Here is an 8,992-nt window from a genome sequence, read left to right on the forward strand (position 1 = left end):
TGGAACATTAAAATAATCAGGTACATCATTGACTTCATCCAAGTGTTTATAGGCATCTTCGTGGTCTTTTCCATAGAAGGGGATCTCCTTGACTTGAGCAAGAATGTGACCCTTAAGCTCAAAAGTGGCAGTCGCTGGAATTGCGGGTTGCACAAGTCCCGGGCCGGTATCATCCCGTATCCTCTTCTTCCATTCGCCCATGGGAACTTCATCAATGTTCGCCATGGTGTTGTCAAAGTTGCCTTCTAGATCGCTACCTTCTTCAAATTCGCTTTCTTCTCCTTCGGACTCGTTCATGATGTCTTCCTTGATTGGGTCTTCGTTTGCCAAGGAAGAGGTGCTGGATGCTCCTGATTTGCTGCTTTTTTTCTTTCTAAAAACGGATTTGAGATTCTGCAAAGGTGAGTTCTTTGAAGAAGTGGATTCTCCAATGGTTTTTCCTTTGTTCTTTCTTAGAGCGGACTCCGGGTCTTCAAGTGGGGGAACCAAAGACGTATTGGATCCTCGGGTCATGTAACAACTGCAATTAAAGTAAGAAAAATGCGTGAAAAGAACAAAAAGAGACTAAAATGAAAACTGTGAATCAGCGATGGACTCGCCGAGTAGAGTCGATTGCACTCGGCGAGTTTAAGGCAGAAATAGAAAAGAAAAGAAAAAAAATCTAATTAAATTTCTAAAACCGAAAACTATGAATACTAATCCTATCAACTAAATTACCTAAAAAAATAATGCAAGATAAATCTCACACAAAGGATCGATAAAACTAGATATTAATGCTAATTTTTGAACCGTTCCCCGGCAACGGCGCCAAAAACTTGATGTGTGTAAAATGCACTGGTTTTATTCCTACTCTAAAAATATAGATTTAGCACACAAAGGCAGTGAACCTGTCTTTTAATGGTATAGTTGAATAAGTAGGGTGTCGAACTCAGGGAACGGAAATTAAACTAATAACTAATTTTAACTAAACAAGTAATAAAAGTAAGGGTTTTCTCTAGTTTTACAAGACTAGAAACTTAAACACACCACCTAACACGTAATTAACTAATCAACTAAAGCAAGTAAATATTCACCAAATTTGATAAAAGGGTTTCTGTTTAGGTCCAACCAATTCACTCCTATGGTTAATTTTATGGTAAAGTAATAAATTAATTGCTATTGGTTACCAACTATAGTGATTAGATTCGCATCCGCTATTACCAACCCTTAGGAAATTAATCAATTCAAGAAGTGATCAAGTGTTTAAATTAATTAACTTCATAGTTCAATTATTTGGATTAAATAAGATTTGTAATTGGTTAATCAAATTAGTAATTCAACTAACCTCTTGTTTGTTGGTGTCTCAAACAAGCTCACACATTAATTTACCCATTCTCTAATTAATCCTAGTTTCATATTCACTAATCCTAGGCATATCATGAAGTGTTCACATAAATCATATGAGGTTAACTATTAAGAGATGTTCATGCAGCCTAATTGTCTTCCTATTAACATAAAATAGTTATGGTTAATGCATAAGGGTCTTTAACAAACTTAACTTAATAAAATCACCAATAATCAATCAATCAAAGTATAAATCAAACCATAGGAGTAATTTGGTCTTTCCTAAACAGAAACTACGAAAATTCAGCTCATGATTACAGTAAAAGAGAAGTTAAAAACGAATTTAGTTGATCTAAACATGATTCACTTCTAAGAATAAGTGGAAAATTTAACCTAATTCGCCTTGAGTCTTCTAAAGATCAAAGATTAGGGTTCTTCAGGTCTCCAAGGGTTTCCTCAGTCGCAAGTAATTCTCCAGAGATCCAAAAAAACTCCCTAATTCGAAATTAGATCCTCTATTTATAATTATCTCAAAACAGGGGCAACTCGGCGAGTACGTATCCAACTCGCCGAGTTCCTTTGAGAAATACGTGTATGGCAAGGATTCTGGACATTACTTCACGAACATTCATTGGAACTCGCCGAGTAGCTTCTGGACTCGCCGAGTAGCTCCAGGTTTGTTCTTTTTTCTTCATTCTCCAGCTTCTGATTGCTTCTCCTTCTTCCTTTTTGCTTCCAAGCATGTCTTCTGGACTGAAAATATAATTTAGACATTATTAAGTACCTTTTGTCCATATTATGAAAATAATTAGCTAATAATTGATAAAATCCATACTAAACACATGGCTAAATATGCACATATCACATGTCTATACAGATATAGTTATATAAGTAGGATTGAAAGGACTTAGGACTGATAACTCGCCTTATTTCATGTTCCTTGTTTGGTTGTGGACTTAGGGTATCGGTTGTTTGTCCGAAGGTCGTTTGAATCTTAGTTATATATTATGTGTATGTATATAGATATTAAAGTACTTCATTCAGTTCAATACCTTTGGTTAGCAAAGATGTACAAACATGCTCATTCATACAAACAACATTACTAGTAAACTATAATAGGTATCGTTTACGAAGTCACTAATACTATTACTAGAACAATGAAACATACAAAGAGTTAGTTCATATATGAGTCAGTACATACTATAACGAGAGACAATACTTACTATAAAGAGAAACAGATAGAGCATACTATAACGAGAAACAATACTCATTACAAAGAGAAACAGTACATACTATAACAAGAATCAATACATACTACACACTATACACTAGAGAACATACTACATACTAGACAGAGAGAACATACACTACACTAGTACATACTATACAAATACAAGAATACTATAACATTAATGTGAGATACTACTTCATGGCTCGGCATATACTGTTGTGTCACATTTTGTACCCAGAGTCTCCTGGAGGGAGAGCGGTAATTTGTGTATAGATCTATACGGGATTGACCCTCCGACACCTTGCTGCTAGCTACAGTGGGACCTGCAGGTCTACGGGTGACGAATGTCATATCATTTCGACGTCTAGAACGTCGTGTTATACTAGTCGATCAAGTATGGTTACAATCATATCACATTTTACCTTAATTAACTAACAATTTTAAAGGTAGTTAGTACATTAGTAGTTACCTAGATAAAACTATAGTGCATCTTTATTTTTCCCAATTCATTCACATTGTGATCTTCTCACATAAACGGTAATGAGAAACTATATTTTGGTAATGATAGTCATACTTTAGGAAAACTCACACGTTTACAAAAGAACAAACATCGAGAACAGTTAAGTCTTGGTAGAAGACTACTTTAGTAGAAAATATAGGATTTTCTAGGAAGTTTACAAACATTTACATCAAATACTTACAAACTTTTACATCAAACATTTACAAGTACATTCTTCAAACTTATACAAACAATGACACTAAAATACTTATGAACTCACCAGCTTTAATGCTGATCTACGCTTTCAAAATAACTTGTATTCTCAGGTCACCAGTAGACAGGTACCGATGACCAGGTTTTGAGAAGATGGAGTACGTTCAAGACTCATCTCTTATTTTGATTATTCATTTTGGTGTCTTATAAACTATACAGAACACACTTGTATTAAAATTATTACTATTAATGCAATGGATGATGTTGTTGCTTGTTTACTATTATGCATTGTTGTGATAGTGTACATGACGTCCTCCGCCCCCGAACGTTTCCGCCGTTCTGGTTTTGGGGTGTGACAGATTGGTATCAGAGCATTGTTTATAGTGAATTGAGTATATCAACCCATAAAAGATATACAACTATAAACACAACGGGATTAAAATACTCTGACCAAGAGTTTTTACTTTTAAATAATAAAATATTTAACCAAAGTATACATATCTGTATTCATACTAAAATGAGTGTCACTAGGACAGAACAAAAGTATTACGATTATTGAACAACATAATTAGGCTTGGGAACATATAATCAGATCTGGGAGTGATATAGCCTGATCAACTATATCTTTCCGAGAAGTGATTAGCATGTGCCCAGGAATGGTTGTGGTGTTGTAGCAAGTCTAAAAACTTACCAACACTACTACAATGAAAACATTAGAACATAACATAAACTTAAAATACTATAGGAGTATTTTGTGTTACTATAATTACTTATGTGAAAACTAAAAAGGTCTTTACTAGTATGTCAATTGTTGCGGAGTGGATACGCTAAGGTTATACGTGACTAGGGTGTTATAGACTTAGAATCTGTGATTTTTGCTTTACTTCCTGTTCCTTGTTTGGTTTTGGGCTTAGAGTTAGGGTCACTTATTCGAAGGTCTATCCTGTTTTGGTTACATATGACTGGTATGCACTACACAGATTTTGGAGTAACTGGTAAGGATCATCTTATAATTATCTTAATTAGTACGTCTATTAATTATTTCTTTTACCCCTTTTCTCGCGTAGATAACATGGCTGGATTCCATATCCCCGGAGACCCGTACTATCCCAACCAAGGCGATGGAGGATGGCTTGATGTTGAGCCCGAAGAGGAACCTGCAATTCCATTGGATGATGACTTTGCAGAGAACTTCCCGGAGGATTCTGACTCCGAGCCTGAAGTCAACGATCAACCCCTGGTAGCTCTAAACCCAATCCAAACCCACGTCCAAACCCACGTCCGACTTTTCAAGGCCCGACGCCTCTGTGGGTGGAAAGTCTGGAGACCTGGAGTCAGGAACAGGGCCAACCCATCCCATACAATGGAGACAGAAGTTTCTACAATGTGAGCGAAGGAGGCTCAGCGGACAGAGTCCTGCCTATTCTGGTCCGCAGGGTTGCTCGTAATGAAATTCAGGGTAGGACAGCCCTCCACCGAATTACAGAACTTGATGCCAATACAGGGATCAACACTGTCCACATTCGTTGGCTGGAAGATGCTCGTGAGAGGACTGCGAGAGACCATGAGTCTCTACTTCAAGCACTAGTTGAGACTAGGGCTGAAGTCATAGAGCATCGCGTGCACCAACGAGTATACGAGCGACGACTTCTTGAATTGGAGCGTCAGATGGACGACTTAAGGGTTCGCCCAAGGGGTTCCCGCCGTTAGTAGGGGATGCTCTGCTCATGCCTTTTCTTTTGGATTAAGGATTAGCCTTCTTATCTATGCTCTAAGTAGCACTTTTCCTGTAATTTTCTGTTTATTTTAAAACCTTGAACTTTCTGTCGATAGGTCTTTATTCTGTCAAAATTTTCTTATCTTGGTGTGATGTAAGACCTTCCCCTAGGTCATTTTTCCCGAACTTGTAACATCTGTAATACCAGTATTATTGACAAATATTTAATCTTGTGAAAATTATTATCCAAATGATTTCATCTTTCTAGTACTAGATTTCTATTCAATCATACTCTCATCTGTTTAGTCGGGCTATGGAGAGTTAGTCCATGTTTCACTCTCATCATTCTCTCTCTTTGAATTATTATCAATATCTTCATCTGTTAAACTTATAGCTACAAGATGCCTCCACACCGGATAACGAGGCGCAACCCTCCGAATCAAACTCCACCTCCTCCTCCTCCTCAATAGAACCCAACAACTATTCAACCGGCTGTGAATGTGGCTGTTACGGCAGCTCTAGCGCAATTTAACTCAACCGGTACTAGTGGGAGTGGGACTAATGTACCTCCCACCCCAGTTGAAGCTCCAGTGCTCTCTAGGGAGTGCTCGTATAAAGACTTTACCAGCTGCAAACCTAGAGCCTTCAATGGAACTGGCGGAATCATTGCCCTCTCGCAATGGTTCGAGAAGACGGAGTCGATCTTTGAGATCTGCTCCTGTCCGGAAGGGAGCAAGGTAAAATTTTCTGCCTGCACCTTCGCGGACCGAGCTCTGACGTGGTGGAACAACCATGTCAAGTCACTATCTCTAATAGTGGCAAATGCTATTGGCTGGGAAGCTCTTAAAGAGCTCATGATCGAAGAGTACTGCCCGAGGGGCGAAGTTCAGAAGTTAGAGCAGGAGCTCTGGAGCCTAACCATGAAGGGCTCCGACATAGTCTCCTACACAGCCAGATTCAGCGATCTGGTGGCACTATGTCCATCCATGGTCCCTACTGAGGGGAAGAAGATAGAGAGGTATATCTGAGGGCTGGTGCCTCCATTTCAAGGGAACGTACTAGCTTCTCACCCCATTACCTTCGACAGTGCCAAGCGATTGGCACAACGGCTCATTGACCATGGATTCCGAACCCCGTCAACAACAACAACCCTAGACATCTCAGAACCCTCCCAAGCCTCCGACAACAAGCGGAAGTTCTGGGATGACAAGAAAAAGCATAAAGCTGCCAAAAAGCAGCAGGTCGTAGCTGTTCATGCTGCGATAGCACCTGCCGCTGCTGCACCGGTAAAGCAGTACGCGGGAAACTTGCCGAAGTGCAACAAATGCAGCTTCCCCCACAATGGACACTGCCGGGAAATGCAGTGCTCTAACTGCAACAGGAAGGGGCACACTAACCGTTTCTGCAAGGCTCCGGCAAGGCCAATCACCCAAGTCCCCGGCGCTGGTGTGGGCCAGACTTGCTACGGATGTGGCGAGGCGGGCCACTACAAAAGGAACTGCCCGAAGGCTGGGAATGCCGGCGGAGTGGGAAAGGTTTTGGTTATAGGCCACGAGGAAGCAGTTGCCGACCCTACAGTGGTCACTGGTACGTTTCTCCTCGATAACTCATATGCATGCATACTGTTTGATAGTGGAGCGGAGAGGAGTTTCGTGAATCAGAAATTTGCTCAATTACTTAAGCAAAAATCACGAGCACTTAAAAGAACCGTTCACTGTAGAAATGGCTAATGGAAGGACAGAGAGCACTAGCTGCATATACGTAGGTTGTACACTAACACTAGATAACCATTCATTTCCAATCGACCTCATGTCGGTCTCAATTAAAAGTTTCGACGTCATAATCGGCATGGATTGGTTGAGTTCTCATCGTGCCGACATTATGTGTTACGAAAAGGCTGTTCTCCTTAATCTACCATCTAGCGAAACTCTAGTAATCTACGGCGACAAACCCGACACGAACCTTCGCCTCATCTCAAGCATTCAGGCCTAGAAATTCTTGCGAAAGGAATGTCGCGCATTCCTTGCTCATGTTGTCGACGTGAGCCAAGAGACGAAAGACATAAAGAACATTCAAGTGGTAGGCGATTTTCCCGACATCTTTCTGTTGGATTAGGTGTCTAAGCCCATAACTATTATTGGTATGTATTCGACCCGAGAGTAGCATGGTCCATTTGGGTTGCATATCATCAGGACAATTTGTTAGGATGGACTTTTGAGAGAAGGTTATTTATGGTTTATTAATATATTATAAGTAATAATATATTAATATGAAATCATATGTTTTAATTAGTAGTGATCAAGAATTAATTTGGAATTAATTTAGTGGTCGAAAGAGACTAATTAAATCTATGGGGACTAATTATGATAATTAGTTATATTTATATATGTTGGGCTTATGATCCATGTTGGACCAAGTTTATGTATGGATACATAAAGAGTTGGGCCACATGAACCATGGATCATAAAACCCATGGGTATGGATTTGGGTTATATCCATGACCCTAGAAATCCCACATATAAATAGATACTTTATTGCCCAAAATCGCCACTTGTATCTTTTTAGAGTTCATGGTGTCTTTTGTGTGCATGGAATTCTCTCTCAAGTTCGTCCTTTGTCCATGGTGTGTTGTGATTCCATTTGAGGCTTCCACACTATTGGGGCTAAGCTCTTTAAGGCCAAATACACCAAGAATTCAAGCTCCATCAAAAGGTATGTCATGCTAACTAGTATACTGTAATTTTATGTTAAATGCATGCTAGTTGTAAGATTAATACCTTGGAAACCATTTGCATGTATAATTAGTGAAAACATAGATCCAAGGTATTTAGGGTTGTATGTGCACCATAGGATGTTGTAGTATACCAAAACCCAACAGTGGTATCAGAGCCATGGGTTGTTTTCAATTATACTTGATGCAAGTTGCTGAAAAAAACTGAAAAAAATCGAATTTTTTGCTGTCGGGACAGCAGACTCGACGAGTCCAGTGATGGACTCGACGAGTCCATGAACAAATTCATCCAACTCGTCGAGTTGGTTCATGCACTCGACGAGTTGGACCCCCTGACAGCTTATCTTCGAGTTTTTTGGCCTGTTTTGGATTAGAATCATTACCGCAAAGTGTTTTTGTTCATAAAATTTGTTTTTTGATACTATGGTAATGTTTATTCTCATCCAAATAAAGGATAATAATCAAAGTTTCAAGTTTTATACATGTTTATATGATGCTTGAAAAATGTTGATTATGAATGTTCATGTTTATGAGTTTGTTTAGATTAATAGGAAAAATTATGAGATAGTTGTTTTCAAATCCAAATTAATCTTGAAGTTGTTCATAATATGTGTTTTTGTAACTTGTCCTCAAGTTACATGAAAAGTCACATTTATGAATTTTAAAACCCATAAAAATTCCATAAGTTATGAAAAAATGAAGAGTCACATTTTTAATGCTTTTAAACTCTTCCATAACTTGTCTACAAGTTATGGAACTTGAAGGGTTTTTTCCATTAAACCACTTTAAAATTCATAAGTTATGGAAACCATAAGGTTTTTGAATTGTTCAAAACTTGTCCTCAAGTTTGGAATTTGTAAAGTCAAACCCCATATACACTTTAATTCCAAACCCAAGAATTTTAAAAGTTAAAGTTCAAACTTTATGGACTTCATTAAATTAATTAAAGTGTCTAATTAAAAGAGTTAATAATTCCATAAAGACATGGTTTAAGTTTAATTAAATTAAGAGTATAGTTTAATTAATAGATTAAACCACCAAGTATTTTAAATGTTTAAAATACACCCTTATACTATTATAATATTAATAGTTAATACTTATATATATATATATATATATATATATATATATATATATATATATATATATATATATATATATGTATAAGAACAAAGTCAGTCTTACCGTTAGTAGGCCTCATTCACGAAGCCAATCTATAAGGGGGGTATAAGGTTACTGCCTATAAAATGGCAGTTTAATGGGTGTCCACTCTCACCC

Source organism: Lactuca virosa, chromosome 5, assembly GCF_052849685.1.
Source record: "Lactuca virosa cultivar CGN04683 chromosome 5, Lactuca_virosa_CGN04683_v6, whole genome shotgun sequence".
NCBI classification, from domain to species: Eukaryota; Viridiplantae; Streptophyta; class Magnoliopsida; order Asterales; family Asteraceae; genus Lactuca; species Lactuca virosa.